The 22,686-nt window shown below is 33.8% G+C and overlaps 1 pseudogene across 1 annotated transcript; it reads left to right on the top strand.

The window, feature by feature from the left end:
- The first annotated feature begins 17,645 nt into the window (after window positions 1-17,645).
- On the top strand, window positions 17,646-19,128 carry LOC149234894 (zinc transporter 8-like; annotated as a pseudogene). The gene is made up of 3 exons (XR_016268237.1): window positions 17,646-18,307; window positions 18,350-18,499; window positions 18,601-19,128. The product of XR_016268237.1 is annotated as a zinc transporter 8-like (transcript).
- The last annotated feature ends 3,558 nt before the right edge of the window (window positions 19,129-22,686 follow it).

The raw sequence follows: 22,686 nt of genomic DNA, 5'->3' as shown, positions 1-22,686 counted from the left end.
CTTAAGATATGGAGTGACGAGGTCTTATTGCTTCACAACTGGCGATAAATAAGTTGATGTTTTGGATTTAGGAAAAAACTTAGGCATTTTCATGAGTGGAGGTATTACAGCAGCCCCCTCATACCGCTTCAACAATTTATGTACCTCCTCTAAATCTTGCCTCACAGTTCTCAGTTGTGCATTCAGGACCAAATTTCTTACATACAAATTTCTGAACTGTCTCCTAGCTGGTTTTGACCACTTGAAAAAATCCTTACTCCTGTCAAGAGCTTTAGATGCCTCTTTGAACTCATGGTCACAAATTTCTAAAATATGCTTAATAGAATTCTTATACTCCAGAATTTGTTGCCTGAATTGATTTACCTGGTCTTCCTTTCTTTTAACTCCTCCAGGAACCTCTCATACTCTTGCCATTAATTGAATGGGGGTGTACCAAGGGCTTTACGTGTTTGTTTCAACTATTGCACATATTTGGACTTTGATTTAAACACCCTAACTACTAGCTCTTCAAACCCCACTACAACATTTCTAGCTTGTTCAACAAAGGTAACATGTTCCTTCTTCCCTTTGGCACTTGTTGAGGGTGACTCTGTCTTGTCCTCTACTGGTTTAATGGCCTTTTTATTTCCTTGTTCTACTTCTCCAGAAAAGTTATCCTCATTTGATTTTTAAACAGTGTCTCTCTCAATTTTATTATTTTAGGATCTTCTTCTTTGTACTGTAAAGCACCTGTTTCTAGTGGTGCTATCTCTTCCTCATAATATTATTGTACCATTTCTGGTCCCTTGACCTCATCCACTTTTTCATCCACCTGTGCATCTGTATGCTTATCTTCAAATATTTCTACAATTGTTTGAGGGGCTACCTCTTCTTGGGTTTTCTTAACTCTATACCTTGTTCTTGGTTTCATCATAAACTCATCTTTTATTGTTTCTTCATTTTTGACCTTAAGTCTGGCCTGTTTAGCTTATGTTTCATGTTCCTCTGTTCTTTTTTCTTCCTTGTCATCTTCTATGCCTTGCAACTTAGTTTTCTTGCTCGGCTTGCCTGCAAATTTCTTGCTTGGCTCTGCACCTTCCGTCTTTGTAATTTAACTTTCATAATTGAATGAGTGCTCTCCTTCTTTGGATGTTCCTACTTGGATTCTTCTTTATCTGCCTTGATTAAAGGTGACCCAGTTTGTGGCAAGAGGTCAATACTTTCAAAAAATCAAACCAAAGAATTTTCTTTCTTTAAGCAACATGCTTAACCATGATTGTGATCAAAGAGGAAAGAAACAGACTTGAAGCGTGGTTATCCTTTTGAATTTGTACTTTGGTGGCCATTCTTTCTAAACTCTTAATCAAGAAGCAAGGGAGGTTCATGGGATTTCTTTCGGTGAAATTCCATAGAAACCTGATATGATACTGGTATATTCTACTGAACCTACCTTCACAAGTGAAATATCTTTGGATGACCTTTAGAAGGTCTACATACGGCTCTTGGAGATAAATTCTAGGGAAGGTGGAGGTAAACTTTTCAAGATACTTTGGTTTTACAAACTGCTTATAAGACAAAATGTCTAACTCATACCCCTTGAACCATTTCTCCCCTGTTGTTGGGAGATTAGTTGCATCAACTATGAAATTTTCAATCAATATGATCTCCATGTCACCTAGCTTCACTCTGGTGTCTTGAAGATTTAGAGCAAATAAACTGTCTAGTTTGGCATTGTGACCTACTTTCTGAATCTTCTGGCAGAAAGGTATGCACCCTTTGTTCTCAAAAGCCACTGTAATGGAAAGGGATGAATTGTGCAGACTCATAGTACAAGGTTCGGTGCAAATGAGGTCACCTCCTTTTTCGCTGGTAGTAGGAGCCATCCTATCTCTACACCTAGCTGATGGATTTTGACTTTTGGGTTATGACTATGTGTGTAGACCCAAAGGAATGAGAACAGACTCATATGACAACAAAAATCCACTCAGGCAGTTGTAGCAATAAGGTGGTGACAACATAAATTATGCGATGGAATACAAGTAGGAGGCTTTAAACATTTAAAAGGTATCTAAAATTAAATCTTCAGGAAGCAATCATCATTTAAAATTTAGGATTTGAGCAGTAAAATAACACTCTTGGAGGTAAGACTGTGTTTTTAACAGGGCATGGTGTGCACAGCGCATGTTTTCTAACAATGACAGACAAATATTAAGCACTGCGACCAGGAGAATTATCAATAAGAATTCACAGGAAGGATGGTTGTCTCCCTACCTCTGCTATTCTTTTGTTTCAATCTGTACATTGAAGACTAGCTTGTGATGACTTATTTCATTGTACAGGAAGAATGTCGCGCCATGCTCAAATTGTCTGCAACTTGTTAACCTTCTTAACACTCCTGAGCCTCTTTGTGCCTTTTGAACTCTCTTTCGACCTTTGCTTTGAATATAAACTAGTCATCTCATCCTCTACATACCACCTGCGAGCAATCACACAGAAAATTGGCGGCCTTCATAATGATTTTAAATTATGGTGCTGATGTAAGCAAGATGAACGTGAAATCCTCATTTCTTATGAAATTTCACATGCTTGAAAAGTGTTGTTCAAATGTTGTAAGGTGGTGGAGGATTTAGCTATGATAAATTTAATAATCAATGTGTGTCTGGGTTGATAGGACGATAAATGAATCATGGTGGGTAATGATGTTTAGGAATGGGAATAGGTTTAGGCCTAGGGAAATGTGGTTTAGGTGACAACGATGATAAAGGTTTAGGCATAAAGTAAATCGATATGATTAAGGTAACATTAGGGAATAAGGGGAAGGAATGAAATGCGGGAAAAAGGAGATAGGTGGAAGGATTTATAAAATATTTAGTAAAGCTGTAGCTCAAAACATTAATAATCAGGGTCTTCTTGAGATCCTTTCCTCAGTAGCTGACACTGAGACCATGTTACCCACCTATCATCACCTAACACCCGGACTCAACAATAAAACTTGACAAACATTAGAAACTCTTTCCCAATGAGCGACCTTGATGACCAAAGTGATAACCTAACTGAAGATGACTCCTTTGATAAATGACAGGTCAAAACATAAGAGTGAGAAAATTTTATGATTTTGACCTTCTTCTAAACATAAAATAATTGACTCAAGGTACTTTTAAACTGACAAACTAACCCACCCTAACACTCTCTACATTGGCTGTGGAGTAATTTCTTGGAGCAACAAGAAACAAAGTATTGTTTCCTTATCTTCTGCAAAAGCGAAGTATCAGGCAATGTGTGCAACAACGTGTGAGGCTATTTGGTTGAGGAGACTTCTCCATGATGCTGAAGAAGAACAACAACATGAAACAATAATCAGATGTAACAACCAAAGCTCCATTAAGCTGGAGAAAAATCCTGTGTTTCACAAAAACACAAAGCATATTGATACTTAGTTTCACTTTGTTAGAGAGAAGATTCAATCTAATGAAATTCTTGTTGAATATTGTAATACTTGTGATAATGCAACAGATATTTTACCAAACCCTTTGGGAGGATTAAATTGGAAATGTTTAGGGAGATGTTAGGAGTATAATTGAACCCTTTCTCCATTAAGGTGGAGTGTTGGAAATAATGGAGAATATTGTATTACTGGATAGAGTTTCTTTATTTGTTGTACGAGTGTCCCTAGACAATGATTAGTTCCTATTTTCTAGGAGTTAGTTCTAATCTCTCTAAAATTGATGTAAGTTATATATTTCTGATTTTATGATTAATTGAACAAAGTGTTCTCTGCTTTGGGCAGTCTCTAGGTGCAGCTTGCTCACCTTTGAGTTGCTAGTTTCAGATTATAAGTTTAAGTTCCCATATTTTAATAAGTTTAGATAAGTAGAGATAACATTTAACCTATGTGATCATGCAAAATATTTAATTTTTTTTCCAATTTAGATTTAGGTTGGTACTGTAAGAAATCCTATTTTCATATTAAGAATCTTCATGATAAAGTGGAGATGAATTTCTATAATTACATTAAAATTCTAGAAGCCCTATTGCAAAATAAACACACTATAGACGTAACTATGCAAAAAGACATGTCTATTTTGGCATAGGACTTATATAACTTTAATTTAATTATCAATAATTATTAGGTGGAATGTAGAGATTTAATCTGAGGAATATTCTAAAACAGTTTTAGTAGTATTCACAAATCAAAAGTTGTGATTCAAATCTTCAAAGTAATTATATCTTTTTTACTCTTTTCATTAAATTGATTTATTAAAAAAGCAAGCCTCATATGAAGTGAATTATGGTTTTTTGGATATATGTCATTGATAAACCATGGTATTATTTTCATGATAAAGTAAGTGTGAATCTCCATAATAAACAATCTTGTTTTTTTAAATGTATATAAGTTTAACTTATATATTAATTATTTTATCATTAATAATTATACCAATAAATATGTCTATTTTAAAATTGAATTCCTGTAATTTTAATTTATTTATGTGAAAGAAATAAATAGAAAATAGAGATTTAACCTCCAAAAAATACCCCGATGATATATATACATAAAAGTTTATATTGATTTCAAAAATTTCTTTAAAATTGATTTAAATTTTTTAATTAAAATAAAATAGCTAAAAATACTTATCCTTTTTAACTGAGATTCAATAAATGTAATAGGTATTCTTCCATAAATAACCAGTTAACTAAAAAAAACTTATGCCCAAACCTCCATCCCCAATTCCAAGGAAAACAAATACTTAATTAGAAATTAGAAATGATTGAGTCAATTGCGTGGCCCACAGATAGCTACTAGTCATTCATTCCTCCTTGCTAACAAGCACGTTCCATTCATAGTGCATAGCCTCTCGATATTTTTAGGAAAAAGTACTGTATATACATTTGAAGGATTTAAACTTGTACTTGAATTTGAGTTTAAAACATTAGTTCAGTTCAGGCCAGTAAGGATGTCATGTATTGATGAATATTTTAGTTAATGTTTTCACTTGTGGAAGATACGATGTTGGTCTGTGTATTTATTTTGGTGATGGATTCTGAAATTAAATATGTGAAGTTAATGATAAATGTTTGGTTGTGTTTTTTTAAATTATGATTTTTCCTTTTTAACCAGAGAGTTGGATTGATCGATAACAACTGATTTTTCTCGGCCAGAAGCACCATTGCTATAGAGAAAAAAAAATAAAAAATGCAGAACTAACCAAGCTTAGGCAGAGAATACAAGGTGAATGATCTATCCAGGAGATCGTTGAAAAGAAGAGAGTCCAAGAATGTTGGAACTAAAAGACAGATGTTGCAAGAAATAAAAAGGACGTATGGTGAAACGTGTCGCTGGAGTCTAAAGCGTGGAGTTCGTAAGTTTTTTTTAAATTAACATATCCACCTATATGTGAGTGTGAAGTGTTTACGTCTTTATAATAAAGGTTTATATAATGTTTATTAGGAAACATATATAATTATATCTGGATATTTTGAAAATGATATTTTGAAAGAAGGGTTATTATTAAAGTTTAAAAGGGTAATAATTAAAGTTTTACTTTTAAATGGAGTATTTTTATTTTTTTGGGTATTAATATTATTGAATATGGAGACAGCAGTTACAGATATGGAGAAGTTGAGTGGGGCTAATTTTTCTCTATGGAAATCACAAATGGACGATATATTGATTTTGAAGGATCAATATTTGCCGATTGAGGGCACAACAAAGAAATCCTCATCGATGACAGATGAAGAATAAAATACACTAGATAGAAAGGCGATTGCAACAATCCGCCAATATCTAGCAAAGAATGCGTATTTCAGTGTGTCTGGAGAAAAGATGACAAAAGGATTATGGAAGAAGCTCCATGATCTATATGAGAAGAAAACGACATCAAACAAAGTGTTCTTGATGAAGAAGTTTTATAATCTCAAGATGAAGGAGAGTGCTTCAGTTGCTCAGCACTTGAATGAATTTAATACTATTACTAATTAGAACCATTTTGTTAATGCATTATATGCCAGACAGCTGGGAAAATTTAATTGTAGCTATGAGCACTTCAGCAACTGTAGGGACCCGGAAGTTTGATGATGTCAACAGTAGTTTAATTAATGAGGAGCTGCGACACAAGTCAATTGCGGAAAACTAGGGAGGAGAAGCTCTAGATCTAGCTAATCATGGTAGGAGAATTGATCGAGGCCAACAAGGGTGATCAAGATCGAGAGGCCAATCAAAATCAAGGAGGGGAAGATCATCTTCTTTCATTGTGGCAAACCTGGGCACATGAACAAAGAATGCCTATTCTGGAAGAAAGGACAAAAGGATCAGAGGTCGGTCAGTACAAATGACAAGTCATGCAGCACAAATGAAGGTGAGACTACTATTGTAGCCACATATGGTGATGTGTTGTTTACTATTTCAGTAGAGGATGCATTTTTATATACATCTAGCAGTAGCTTTGATTGGATCCTTGACTCTGGAGCATCTCACCATGTAACCCCATGCAAATAGAGTTTTGTTGCATATAATCCTGGTGATTATGGTAGAGTGCATTTGCGAAATAATATTTTTTGCAGTATTGTTGGAGTGGGAGATGTCCAGATCAAGATGAAGGATGGACAAGATATATTGTTGAAATAGGTCAGGCGTGTACCCGAAATGCACATGAGTTTGATGTCTATGGGACGACTGGATGATGAAGCCTATTCCAAAAGATTTGGAAAAGGAGGTTGGAAAATTAGCAAAGGAACATTGGTCGTGGCCAGAGGACCCAAGACATGAACATTATATATATTGAAGGAAATGATAGGAAAATCAGATTTTGCTACTGTAACAAAAGAAGGAAATTCAGCAGATCTATGCCATAAGCACTTGGATCATATGAGTGAGAAGGGTTTAAAAATCCTTGTTGATAAAAATTTATTGGTAGGTTTGAAATCCTACAATCTTGATCTTGGTGAGCATTGTATATATGGTAGACAAATAAGGGTTTCAGTCCTTAGAGGTAGCCATGACAGAAAGAGAAATGTGCTAGAATTGATACACTCAGATGTGTTTGGGCATGTTAACATCAAGTCATTAAGAGGAGCATCATATTTTGTAGCATTATAGATGATGCATCCTGGAATGTTTGGGCCTATCCTATGAAAAGTAAAAGTGAAGTGTTTGGAATATTTAAAAAATTACATGTTTCTATTGAAAGAGAAACTAACAAATTGCTCAAGTTCTTGAGAGAAGATAATGGAAGAGAATATTGGTCAAATGCATTCAAGGAATATTGTAACATGTTTGGCATAAAGCATGAGAAGATTGTGTCTGATACTCCTCAACATAATGGTGTCACAGAAAGGATGAATCACACCATTATGGAAATGCTGCAAAGTATGTTGTCCAATTTTGGTTTGGAGAAGAATTTTTTGGCTAAAGCAGTCATGACCACTTGCTACATTATAAATACATCTCCAACTATAGCCTTGGATGGCAGTATCCCTGAATAAGTTTGGACTGCTAAGAAGTTGAATTATTCTCACTTGAAAATCTTTGGATGTGAAGTATTTGTGCATATTCCCAAACAAAATAGAACTAAGCTAGATGATAAATCTATGAAATGCATTTTTTTGGGATATGCGGATGAAGAATTTGGTTATCGTCTATGGGATCCAGTCAAACATAAAATTATTAAAAGCAGGGATGTTATATTTAATGAGTCAGAAATGTTTAAGAGAACTGTAGGTGAGCTGAAGGTCAATAAAGTTATTGACAAATTTGAAGAGCAGGATTGAGACATCCCACCAATGCAAGAAAAGGACAACAAATTCAAGAGCAGGAAGAACAACAAGAAAATGAAGAACACCAAGAAGAAGGAATCTTGCAGGAACCTTTACAGGAGATTCAACCTGATAATACACCACCACAGTTGGTTCATAGATCTTTTACTCTTCATAAGCCTTCACAAAGGTATCCTCATTCAAACTATATTTTATTCACTGATGAAGGTGAGCCTAATTGTTTACAAGAAGCTTGTAAAGTTGAGCACAATAAAGAATGGAAGAAAACAATGGAATAAGAAATGAACTCTTTGTTGGAAAATAAAACTTGGGAGTTGGTAAATCTATCAAAAGGTAGAAATTATCTACAAAACAAATGGGTTTACATGATTAAGCATTAGGGTGACGAAAACAAGGAGAGGTATAAATCAAGGTTGGTGGTGAAAGGATTTGCCCAAAAAGAAGGTATTGACTTCACTGAAATTTTCTCACCTGTTGTTAAAATGTCATCCATTAGAGTCATTCTTGGTCTTGTTGTTGCTTTAGACTTAGAATGTGAATAGTTAGATGTAAAAATTGCTTTCCCTCATGGTGAATTGGAGGAATAAATTTATATGGAGCAGCCAAAAGGCCTCATAGGAAAAGGAAAAGAATACCTTGTTTGCAGGTTGAAGAAGAGTCATTATGGGTTGAAACAGGCACCTCAAAAATGGTACAAGAAATTTGATTCATTCATGTTGGAACATGGTTTTCATAGGTTGGAAGTTGACCATTATGTCTATATCAAGAGGTATGATCAAGGAAAGTATATCATATTATTGTTATATGTGGATGACATGTTGATTGTTGGGCATGATAAGAATAAGATCAATAGGTTGAAGAAAGATTTAGGAAGAAAATTTGCAATGAAGGATTTGGGACCAGCACAACAGATATTGGGCATGAGTATTATGCGTGACAGGAAAGATAAAAGGTTGTGGTTGTCACAAGAAAAATATATCAAGAAGGTGCTTGACAGGTTTAATATGAAGGATGCCAAGCCAGTTGGTACACCCCTTGCATCCCACTTCAAGTTGAGTACTGAATTATGTCCTATTGATGACAAGGAGAAGGAAGAGATGAGTAGGGTTCCTTATGCTTCAGTAGTTGGCAACTTGATGTATGCCATGGTATGCATATGACCAAACATTGCATATTCAGTGGGAGTGGTGAGCAGGTTCCTTGCCAATCCACGCGAACAACATTGGCAAGCAATAAAATGGATTATGATATATCTCAAGGGTATTAGTCATTATTGTTTATATTTTGGTCATATTGAGACTGTTCTTGAAGGATTTACAAATGCAAATATGGCTGGAGATATGGACACCAGAAAGTCCACTACAGGTTATTTGTATACATTTGTAGGTGTAGCAGTATCTTGGGTTTCAAGGCTACAAAGAATAGTAGCTCTCTCTATAACTGAAGCAGAGTACATAACTGCAATAGACGCTTGTAAAGAGATGTTGTGGATGTAGCGATTCCTAGGAGAGATAGGAATAAAGCAGGAAAAGTATGTGCTACATTGTGATAGTCAGAGTGCCATTCACTTGGCGAAAACCCAACATTTCACTCAAAAGCCAAGAAAATTTATTTAAGGTACCATTGGATCTGGTATGTGTTGGAGGAAGGACAATTATCCTTGGAAAAGTTCCATACAGATAGGAACCCTGCTGATATGCTCACTAAAATTATATTAAGAAATAAACATGAGTTATGTAGAGTCATGGTAGGAATCGGTGTGCCTTGATTAAGGATTCTTCATTTGGCTTCAAGCGGGAGAATGTTAAATGTGAAGTCGTAATAAAGAATTCGGTGCCGACCTCATCATTGACAACCACTCTCTAATAATGACGCTGACATTGAACCAACTCCCATCCACCTTCATTGACTTGGAACCTCACTCTGTTTCACATGAAGAATTCTATATGCTTCTTCATGTTCTATAAATTTGTATTTTCTTTGGCCAAGGAAGGCAAGCCAAGGGCCAAGGCCTCTGTGTAATGTGAAGTGATTTCATTATCCATTAGTAATGTATTTGTGTTTTTCTTTTGTTTCTCCATTGTCTATGTCTGTGAGATTATGCTTTGATGTTTCTCTTTGAATATCAATATGATGTGTGCTCTAAACTAACATGATCCCTTGTCAAAACATCGTGTGAACTAGAATAGAAGCATGAAATTCCAAAAGAAAGAGATCCAAGGAGAGAATGGGAGCACAAAGTCTGAAAAGGTGGTTTATTCAACTTTTGGAACGTTAACTGAATCAGTAAATGCAGGTGCTTTAGAACAAGGTATTGGTTGAAGCGATACAAGTGATGACTCCTTTGATGCCTAAGATACATCCATGCAAGTTCAGAAAAAGAAGACACATAAAGGGACTAGCAAGGAAATTAATCCAAATACCAAGAGGAGAACCGAAAAAAAAAAAGAAGATATGCCAACATCATCGAAAGCCTTTCAAAGAGTAAAAGTGAAAGAAGTGGAGTTTGTCGATTTGCAACCGCTACTTTAGAACATTCTATGACACAGATGTCGATTTGAAACCATCGTCAAATTATTGTATATATTGTCCAGAGTATGGTAGATGTTCAGAAGGAAAATTTGAATGTGTTCCTAGGTTCAAAAAGTATCATGGAATGTGTAATGAACATTTGTAGAATAAAATGCAATGGATATCATGCGCAACTCATTTGAGACGAGGACAATATTTAACAAGTTGGAGGAATTCAAAGTGTTCTAATTGATTAAAATTCGACAAGAACTAGAGACAGTTTTGGTGGAGTGCATATGCAGTGTATTTATGGCTTCGTGGAATGGGGCAGTTTAGTACCATGGACCACAACCTAGTATTCATATAAGGCAGGCATTTGTAGCTAACCACACTTCCATGATTGACTTGATTGGGAAAGCTTTTACTTCAGACAAAGGAAAAGAAGAAGCAATGCATGTAGTATAATAATAGAGCATTGATTTGGTTTACAATTTGTGTGCTTCCATGTGGTGTCTACATGACTATATTGCTAATGATGATCAAGTTGTTTGGAGAATTTCACCTGTAGTATAGTTTGAGAGTTCATACTTGGAGGTAGTTTGGATGTCATTTTCATGTCATGTAAATTTATTGGTTATAATGGAAAGAGTCCCTAGAGTCCATAGAGTCACTGAAGCCATGTAAAATGCTTATAAATCCTTGTAGTTTATGGTCAATTACTTGGTCAAATGTCTGCTTTGAGGGAGAGGGTTCTCCTTGTAGGTTGATGATGATGACTTCAGTCGAAGTACATGCTTAGGGGGAGATGTCTACCATGTTCTTGTTGATCATGTGGATACTATGTTGTTGCATGAGGAGAGATGCTCGATGGATATGATTACTATTATGTCTGTGATAGAGGATGTTGTTGTTTAAGAGGATGTTGTTGCTACCCACATTATGCTATTGACCATGCATATGGCTTGTTTCTACTACTTTAGGAAAAAATGAGTTATGGTTGTTGTCGCTTCTTATCATACTTGTAGATCAGATCCAACCAGTGTTTATGGGGAGTTTTTGTGTTTAATCAGTCGACAGTTTATTGAGGTCCCTTTTCCATTGATCTCAAAGGGGGAGTGTATATCGAAATTAGTTGCAATGTTAGACATCACTTAGATGGTTCAACAGGGGTTGTCATCAATGCTAAAAGGAGTGATTGTTGGAATTGGTGATGTAGTTGTTAGTGCAGTTGTCAGATGCAGTGGTTGATAGTTGGCATTGATGTTAACCTAGGCATGTATGGAATACGTTTTTTATGTTATGATGTGTTGCTTTGACAGTTGTGCAGGTGTTTGGAGAGTTGTGGAGTAGTTTGGAAAACGTTTTAGCTGATAAGTTTTTGTTTTCCCTATACTCTGTCACAACCACATTGATCCAGTCTTATTTGTGCAGCTGTAGGCATTTAACTGCATGGATGTCATATTGTGGGTGTCATTGCAGTCAATTTTTTCACGTTTTGTGCGTGTAGTTGCAAGTTCAGTTATGAGTATATCATTACCTTGGTACTAGTATATGTGTGGAGCAGGTTGTATGTGTGTGGTCTAGGTCAGCACTTGGTATTAGCATAACCATGGTATTTACCAATGGTATTGACTTAGATATTCCCATGGTACATGTGTCCATGGTATTGACATAACCATGGTATTTACCTATGGTATTGACTTGGATATTACCATGGTACAAGTGTCTGCGGTATTGGAATAACCATTGTATTTTCCTATGGTTTTCACTTTCAGAGATTATTGAGGATAATTTGACATATACTTTTGTGAGAGGATTGAGTTATTGAATTTTTTGTGTGAGAGGATTGTTGGTGAGAATGAGAGTGTACTATAGTGTTCTATCTAACATATTGCATATATGTAGCTATGTGGATTTGTATGCTTAATCAAATATTATTTTCATATCAAAGTTGTTGCTAGGTTGCTCATGTTAAGCAGGTTTGAGAACCCAGTATGAAACATTTTGAAACATGATTCGCATAGAGGTGGTGAAGGAATAGAGGCTTCATAACAAGTAGTGTGCAGATAAGGTGGGGGGCTTCTAGCAGAAAGATCAATATAAGAAGCATATTTCTCCAGAGTCTGGTATTTTTGGGCGAGGCTCGTTGGTTGTGGTGGCTTCTAGTGAATGGTTGTCCGTAGAGTCGTCGGAGAAGAGTATTTCCAACTTATGTTGCTAGCAGTCTGTTTTAGTAGTCGAGTCTTCCAACTATTGGGTGGTATCTCCTCTATGTAAATATTTGTTCATCATAATAGAAGATTTGAGAAGCAGCAACAACGGGTCGTTTTTTGCCCTAGAGAGGGTTTTCAACCAGAAAACCTTTGTGTCCTCTTGTGTGCATTTTGATGTTGTTCATGGTGTTTTCCTTTATTGATTTTATGTTGTTTTCTTATGTTAGTTGATGGCTCACTAATCATTAAGTGCTTTTGGTAAAAAGATTTAAAATGCTAATAAACCCTCACACTAGTGATTCACCCCCTCCCCCACCCCCCAAGTAGTGAGCTCAATTCCAACACATTGAGGGTCCCACCTTCTAACCCGTTTCCACATCCTCTAATTGGGATGGATTTAGGTTTTCATTAGAGTTTATTGTCACTAGTGGATCAAATCGATTCTTCACTCATTCCTTTCTTTCTACCTTTTTTTGACATGGGGGTGGTTGTTGTTGACTTCTTCAAACTCGATCTACTATTTTGAACCCATCTACAGTCTGGATCGACATTGTTTCTTTGGTTTCAATTTGCTTACTATTGGGTAATCTCAAAAAAACTACCCATATTCATGGCATCGTCTGCATCTGAAGTGGATATGCTCATAATGAATTGGTTTCTCCCACAACTCATCCTAGAAATATATGTTTATGGATTTTAGAAGGGGTTTAGATATATTCATATACATGAACATGCAGGAATATGACATATATCTACTTCGCTTAGAAGCCTCAGACGCTTTGACATACTGCCCAAGGGAATTCCCAATTATGGCTAGTGTCTCTTCTGCCCACTCTTCATAGTGAGTACATGAAGATCCATACTTGAGCTACCATGAACTCTTATTTATTTGAGTTGAATCTTTCTATCGACTAGCGAAGGTACATTCTGACAAAATTGAAAAAATATGAACCTTTTTCGAATACTTTGTCGTGATCTTCCATATTGGTTGAAAAATTAGCAAATGCCAAGCTCTTGCTTGATTTAACCATTTGCTTTCCACTTAATATGGATCCAGTGGGATAAGGCTTTCTTTGTAGGCCAAATTCCCAAGAACTTACCTAAGAGCACATACTAATGCATGTACTATATAAACTCCCTGGTCTTCTTAGACCAGACTTAGTATTTTGGATCTATAGCTGCTTTCATTAAACACCTTCTGAGCCTTTGTTTTTGGCTTGGTTTGTTGGTAGTTGTAGCTTCGACTATTCATGCATATGATTAGTTCCAAAAGAAGTTGAATTCAAGACCTTTTGCTTGCCAATTGCATGTCCCTCTAAGACTATCTAGTTGAAACAGGAATTGTCGCTCCCTCATTTGGCATTCACCACAGCAAGAGCGAATAATAGAAAAAGACTATCATAATACTAAGGTTGGAAAATTCCCCCCATAAAATAATGTTGTAATTATCTCAATCTAGTTATGATATTTATTTTAAAATAAAAATTTAGTTCAATAAATAAATTTAAAAACTTAGCGTATGGGGCGTTTGCTCGCCAAGTCAATGGAACAAGTAGCAGCGGAAATGGTGGAGCTTGCCCAAGAGAACCTGAAAAAAGAACTGAAGAATCTACAAATAACTCTCATGATGCAGGACAGGAAGATGGACAAGCTGGTCCAGATGCTCAAAGATGGTGGCATAGTTAAGACAGAACCTGATATCCAGCCAGAGGCCATGAAGCAGTAGCTTATGGAGGTTCTTATATGACTCTTTTTGTATTTTTGCTATCTTAGAGGGCTTAGAATCAAGTTAATTAAAGCCAGTTTCTCTTTACAGCTTTGCATAGTATGTTGTTAGGTAGAATAGCAGGTTCTTCATTCTCGTTAGACAACCTGAACATTTACTTCTTTTGGATGGGGATTATATATTTTTGAAGGCCACCTGGTTTCCCTTCTGGGCGGGTGGCGCCATGTATATGTACATAGTTTTCTTATTTTTATAGTAATAGAATCATACCTCAGCTTACAAAAAAAAAAATTTAAAAACTTAAACAAATTTTTATTAGTATATCATATTTAATTTCAAAAATTTGAAATAAACGTCACTTAAAAAAATAGTTATTTATATTAATGTATAATATTTAATTAATTTTTTAGAGTTAACACGAAATTTAGACCAAGATAATTTATAAATCAAATAGACTTTTGATCTATCTTCAAATGAATATTCTTTGAATACATTTTATTGTCATTGTCAAAAACTTTTATGACCATTTTTTTTTTAATTCCAACATTGACTAAGCAATACAAAGAGTTCCAACAACAAATACCAACATTTTGATATTTTAAAAATTCCAACATTTAAGCTAGAGTTTCAACAATTTGGTACTTCATATTTAAATATAAGGAGTTTCAATGAACGTTTAGATTTCTTAATTAGAAATAAGAAAGTGATCATTGTTTTATAATTTATTTATTTTTTCAAAAATCAATGTGATATCATCGATTAAAATTACAGTAACATTTAATCCATGTGATCGTGCAAAATCTTTAATATCTCCTCCACTGATGTAGTTAAGCCTTGCAATCATACAAGATCTTTAACAGGTTGATCATTGATCATGGTTATATATATATATATATATATATATATATATATTTTGCAATAAAATTTAATTTATGTGATTATATAAAATGTTTTAATATTTTTAGAGATAATATTTAATTTACGTGATAAATTTTATTAACACATTAATTTTATGTCTAAGTTGAGTTTACTTTTTATAATTATATTAAAATTTTAGAAATTTTATTCTAAAATAAACATGTTATGGATGTAATTATGCAGAAAAATATGTCGATTTTGGTATAGAGATTCTATCATTTTAATTTAATTATCAATAATTCTAGAATATTTTAGATTGAATTTCTCGAATATTCTAGAATACTTTTAGTAGTATTCACAAATCAAATGTTGTGATTTAAATCTTCAAAGTAGTTATGCCATTTTTACTCTTTTCATTAGATTGATTAATTAAGAAAAACAAACTTCATATAAAGTGAATTATAATTTTTTAGAGATATGTCATTGATAAGCCATACTATTATTTTCATGAGAAAATAAGTGTGAATTTCTATAATAAACAATCTTATTTTTTTTAATTTATATAAATTTAACACATATATTAATTATTTTATGATTAATAATTATACCAATAAGCGAGTCTATTTCAAAATTAAACTCTTATAATTTTAATTTATTTATGTAAAAAAATACATAAAAGATAGAGATTTAACCTAAGAAAAAATATCAATAAATATAATAGGTATTGCATTTCCACAAATAACCAGTTACTAAAAAAAACTTTTGGCCAAACCTCCATCCCCACAATACCAAGGAAAACAAAAACCTAAAGGGGGCAACTTGGCTTCATAAGCTAAGAAATTAGAACAATTTCGCTTCACACGGCTAAGAAATTAGAAATGATTGAGTCAATTACGTGGCCCACAGATAGTTACTAGTGCAAACAAACACGTCCCATTCATAGTGCATAGAAATTATTGTTTTCACCTATGGATATTTTTTTAGATACGATGTTGGTCTGTGTATTTATTTTGGTGGTGAATCTATATTATGGTGCAGATAACATATTTGGACCCAACAAAAGAAAAATAAATAAGTATTGATGGATGCGTTAGTTTTATATATATATATATATATATATATATATATATTCAAAACTTAGTTTATTATGAGGAAAATAAATGGTTAAAAATGATGGTTCATGGTGCGATTTTTTTTCCTCAGGGTATATTTGTCAACGTTGGATAATGTTTTTTTGAGTTTATTTTTTTTAATACGGGTAATGTGAGATATATAATGTGGTAACTAGTTTAATATTTAGTTTCTAAAATATGGTATTATTTTTTAGTTGAAAAAAAAACGATTTAATGTTTATCATGGTATTGTAAAGATGGGATAATGCTTTTTCTTTAGAGTCCATTTTTTTTTGATATAGGCAATGTAAGATGTATCATGGAATAAGTAGCTTGATACTTATTATGAATTGATATCTATTCTATTTTTATCAGCTATTTAATTTATATGATTACATTAATAAAAATATTTTAAAATAAAAATAAAATTATAATGTATCATGAAATAAATATGTAATTGATGTTTATATGCATTTACCAATTAATTAATTTATATGAAAATACTAGTTTAATAAATTCATTTAAAATTTTGAATAAAAAATATGTTAAAATATAAAATTTAATTGAAATATTTAAACTACAATGTTTGTGTTTTTAAATTCCAGAATAATTTTATTAAAAAATATCAAATTTATAATTTATTTTAGAAATGTACACACTAAAACTTATAAAAATAAACTTAAAACCTATTTATTTTGATTATAAAATGATTATTCTATGAGGACACAATTTTATCTACATGGCAATTATTTTTGGGAATCTTGTGAGAAAATTTTCAAAAAATCTGAATAATAATAAAAATAGATTCAGCACCATAACCCAAATAACCCAAATATCTAAAATCTTGATAACTAATAATTATAACCTAACTTTCCAAAAATTTAACCAAATTTTATCCCAATCTAACTCCCGGTGACATCGTTGACTACTCTCCATTTATCTGCCCTGCAGACTCTGACAATATTGAATACAGAAAATATTGACAAACTCTTCCATACTATGAGAAAAAACAGTACAACTTAAAATAAGGCTTGACATTCAAAATGGCGGATACAGCGGGATGTAATGGGGCCACCTTCTTCTCTAAGTCAACAGTACATATCAACACCTTTATGAATATCGACAGAACCCTCACTTTTAAAGTCAAGTCGTTTGGTTTACTTCCCACTGTTCCAGTCCGGCCGATCATCCAAACAATCTATGTCCACAAATTGCAATACTTGGTGACCCCAACATAAAGACAATGAATCTGCATATAAGAAAGTTTTTTTTCAGCACGAAAAAACTGGATATAAGAAAGTTGGTAGAGACTGCAACTTGCGATATTATGAGGACACTATTTGGACTGGCTAGGCATTGGATGTGTATCCATAGCTTTTTAGGTGGAAGACTTGACCTAGGTGGAAGACTTCACCTGGTTTGGAAGGAAATAATAATTGAATTTGGGATGGCAAGGTATTTATGCACGAGCGATGGTAGCTAACCAAACACTAGAGTCTTTTCTGGATACAATTAGGTGCGAAGAATGGCAAATTCATCAGGAGCCATGAAATACATCATAGTTGGTTCAGCCATAATGTTATGTTCTATGGTCAATTTTGTGGGTGCAGAAGATAATACTTGCTCTGGTAAAGACAGTGCATGCAGAAACAAGACGGAAGCTCTCCATCTGAAGATTGGGGCACTCGCTTCTATTCTTGTGGCAGGTACTATTGGGGTATGTTTCCCTGTTCTGGGCAGGAATTTCTCTGCTTTAAGGCATATTCTTTGTCATTAAGGCTTTTGCTGCTGGTGTGATTCTTGCTACTGGTTTCGTTCATGTTCTTCCTGATGCCTTCGAATCTCTTACAAGTGAATGCTTAAGTACGAATCCATGGGGCAACTTCCCCTTTGCTGGGTTTATAGCAATGATGTCCGCAGTTTGTACTCTCATGGTGGATGCTCTAGCCACTGGTTACTACGAGCGCTCTCACTTTAGAAATCAAAACAAAGGTAATGAGGGTACAGTTCCTGGTGATGGCAATGACCCCGAACATGAGAATCATCTTCATGCACACTCACATGCTACACATGGCCACGCCCATGGATCCAGTACTCTAGATGAAGATTCCACTATTCGTTATCGTGTCATTGCGCAGGTAAAAATCTAAACTTCATGAATGGAAGATGGTTAATGTCAGGTGTTAGAGTTGGGTATCGTTGCTCACTCCATTATTATTGGAATCTCATTGGGTGCATGTGAAAGTCCATGCACAATTAGGCCTTTAGTGGCAGCCTTATCATTTCACCAATTTTTCGAAGGAATGGGCCTTGGTGGATGCATCGTTCAGGTAATTTTTCTCCCTTAAATCTTCAAAGATTCAACTAGTATGAAGCAGGAATATTTACATTGATAATATCGACTGAAATTTGTGCTTTTTGAGGGGAGCAGGCTGGTTTCAAGAATAAGTCGGCAGCAGTTATCCTGATGACGTTCTTCTTTGCTGTGACAACGCCATTTGGTATTGCATTGGGTATTGGGATCTCGTCGGTTTACAAGGAGAACAGCCCCACGGCACTGATCGTTGAAGGAGTATTTAATGCGGCGTCTTCTGGAATTCTGATATACATGGCTCTGGTAGATCTTCTTGCTGCCGATTTTATCAACTCGTCTCGAATGAAAAAGAATGGAGCACTTCAGCTGTGTTCTTACATCGCTCTCTTGTTAGGTGTAGGGGCCATGTCTTTGATCGCCAAGTGGGCTTGAAATTTCAGCAGATCACATAACCTCTATTCCCTACGGAATCTGATCATATATTTCTTTGTTAGATCGATTTTTGTGTCTACATTTCCTCGAATTCATATATTTCTTTGTTAGATCGATCTTTCTGTCTACATTTCCTCGAATTTGTGACAATGACAATGGATTTAATTTTCTGTGAGACGTACATTGTCAATCGATTTAGTCTCAGTTTATGACATAAATACGGTACACAAACTTTTGAATAAAGGATGTGTATATTTATTAACTTTATTATATTAATAATAATAATTCAAAAGACAATTATAATTTAGTTATTTTTATGTGCATTATTTATTAATTATAAAAATTAATTAAATTATAATTTTATTTTTAATTATTACTCTAACAATAGTATTAAATATTATAAAGAAATGTGTTAATGGCATAACATATGGAAGAAGAGGTTAGATAAAGACAGAAGTGATATGTTGTAATTTGAGTGAGAGAAATTTTAATGTTGTTGTTGATTTAGAGTAATTTTTTCTTGAAATCAATGTTTTATATGTTGAATATATTTCTCTACCCAATTTTGTATGGAAATGGGAGTCTTATGATTAGAGGGTCAAGGGGAAACTCTCTTTCTTCTCCTCATTTTTCCTTTATTGGATTTCCAGTAGTCCTTAACAAGCAAGTTGACTACTTAACAAGCAAGTTGGCTATGGCAGGCAAAGGGCTAGTGACAAGGGAAGAAATTCCACACTAGCTTGAGGGTTCAATAATCGCTTATCTAGAAGGCAAGGAGAAAGATAATGACCAAATGAGCAATAGAGGGTGAGCTTGGAACTTGGCTTGTGTCCACAAAGGCCAAGACTTGGTGAAAAGTAAAAACCCTCAGACTATTAGAAAAATGATGAACCCAACTAGAAACATGCTTAAATAAAATAATATGAAACACAAAGCATACCACTTCACTTTCTAATTCATTTTATAAGTTCATAAAATCGCAAAAAAAAAAATTAGACATCAAACATTTTAACATTACAAACCCACATAAAAAGCTTTCCCGCCTCACAACAATAATAAACGAAACCACCATTAAACTAAAGTAATCATAACATCCTCACTAAACTCAACATTCTCACATGAAACTCCTCATCGTCACTTCATCCTAAATCAATTTAGTCAGCTCTCTTCCCACATTTGAGTATAATACATTTTTCAACATATATATTAACCATCAAAACTTTAGACTCATAACCTTCTTAAAATATATCATATAAATAATATTAATATTTAATATATAAAAATATAAATTTTAAATATATAAGTAAAACAATAAATTTAAAAATATAATATATGTGATTTTGGAGAAAGCACACAAGTCTTCATTCAAGAAGTTGAAATGAGGTTAGATTTTTATATCTAATTTGTGTAGCTTTTTTAAGAGATTTGGATGGTTTATTATTTATTAAAGGTTGAGAATGGTTGGTTGATAAAAAAATTTAAATTCATTTTAATTGATATAATATATTTTAATTTTTGAATTTAATTATATAATTTTATTTTGATTTATTTTATAAGATTTCAAGTTGATAGATTTATTTTAATTAATTCATATTTATATTAGGTAAATTTATATAAGGTAAATTAAATTAAACTATTGGTATTATATAAATCAATAAAGTTTATGTTAATAATTTTGAATTTTTTAAGATGAAAACCCCTAAACTATAACTTTATATGTCTGTTTATTTAGTGTATTTATTTTTTATTTATTATTTATTTTTATTTTTTTAATTTGTAATTATATGAATTTAGCTTATTTTTTTTTAGATATAAACCACAAAAAAGAAGTATGTCTTACTGTCTTTAGATAAAATTTGGATTGGTTAAGTATTGAAAGTTTGGTTTAGATGATCAAGAAATCTCGGAATTCACCAATACAAGGATATAGCTCTGCTTCACATCATGGGAAATGAAAAGGCACAAATTATTACCTTCATATATATATGAGCAATTCTATGGGTAAATTCATCAATTTTGATCATGTCTATAAAAGAAGGGAGTTTTCAGTTATGCTTGAAATTTTTAGTTATGTCCATAAAAGCAAACTTCTTAAGCTTTGATCTTGGATGAAACATGTGTGTTACCATTTGGAGGAGGAAACTTTATGCCAATTAAATGAACATTATAAGTCTATTCAATCTAATCTAGTGGCTAAAAAGGAGAAAGATGGCATGGTGTAGTGTTGAATTGGCTAATTGAATAGAAATGAGAATATCATCATCATCTAGTCCAATTAATCTAGCAATGATGACCACTAGGGAGAAGTATACCATGGTGTATAATTATAACACAAAAAATTTGGGAAAATGATGGCCATAAGGAGAAATAATGTCATGTTGTAGAGCTGGAAAGGGTTAATAAAATGGGAACTCAAGAGGTTGATTTATTACATCGAATGAGGTGAACTTTAGTGCATTCTACAAATGGTAGTGGAAGAGAAGTATGCCATGGAGCAAGTTTAGAATGGTCTAAGAAATTAAAAAAATATGGCCATGCAAGGAGAAGTATGCCATGTTTCAAAGTTGGATTTGCTAAGAAATTTGCAATTTGGGAGGATTCTTTACTATATTGATAAGGAAGGATCACAAATTGGGAAAATGATGGCCATAAGGGAGAAGAATGCCATGTTGCAGAGATGGAATGGGTTAAGAGAAGGGGAACCCAAGAGGTTGAATTATTGTAGCGAGAAGTGAGTTGCATTTTAGGGAATTCTACAATGGAAGTGGAAGAGAAGTATTCCATGGAGCGGGGTTAGGACGGTTTAATAAATTTCAAAAATGACGGCCACGTAGGGAGAAGTATGACATGTTGCAAAGCTACATTGGGTAGAGAAATTGGGAAGCCAGGAGATTTGTTTACTACAACAAGAACCAAGGATCAAAAATTGGAAAAATGATGGCCACAACGAGGGAAGCAACCATGTCGTAGAGTTGGAATGGGTTCACAAAATCAGAACTTGAAAGGTTGATTTATTGTAGCAAGAAGTGAGGTGCACTTTAGGGAATTATACAATGGTAGTGGAAGAGAAGTATGTCACTGTAACACCCCCTCTCACATTTACCCACTTTTAACAGCTAGCCATGGTAAACATGAGATGGGTGTCACTATTATATGACCTGACCTCCAAGTTCTAGTTATGGAAGTGGTGCTGACACACCAACAACTAACAGAAATCTCTCAGGATCTTTAGATCACCCAGAAGTCAGTCCACAACCTCTAATGACCAAATCTTGAGTTGGAACTATTTTTTCACAAGCTTAACCCCCAATTGCACGAACAACATGATATGCATGCGATTATGATCCTCCAAGATCAATCATAAGCATGCTTCCATGTGGTTATGACCCAAAATCTCCAATTCTGAGAATGCAATTTTGGGATTTGTGCCACCTTTTCAAGCTAACCTCCAAACGACTACATATAATTTCCTGTAACTTTCTAGAATGTAATTAAAGGTAATGACAAAGAAAACTAATCAAAATTCAAGCAAGAAATTAACCCAAATATTCCAATTCCATAAGAGACATTTTGTCAAACATAAGAAAAACATGTAAGCTACATGTCATGAATGCATATCTAACTATAAACTGGTAATATTCATATGAGGATCACCAATAAGGCTCCAAGCCCTCTTTAGGTAGTTCCAATAACACTTGTTAGACCATGCATTAATTAATATCCATAGATAAATTACATCATATAATCAACATATAAACAATATAGAAACCA

The sequence above is a fragment of the Pinus tabuliformis genome, chromosome 8 (genome assembly GCF_031772625.1).
Source record: "Pinus tabuliformis cultivar Carrire ecotype Pingquan chromosome 8, CPIR1, whole genome shotgun sequence".
Taxonomy (NCBI): Eukaryota; Viridiplantae; Streptophyta; class Pinopsida; order Pinales; family Pinaceae; genus Pinus; species Pinus tabuliformis.
This window is presented reverse-complemented; position numbering and strand designations above follow the sequence as displayed.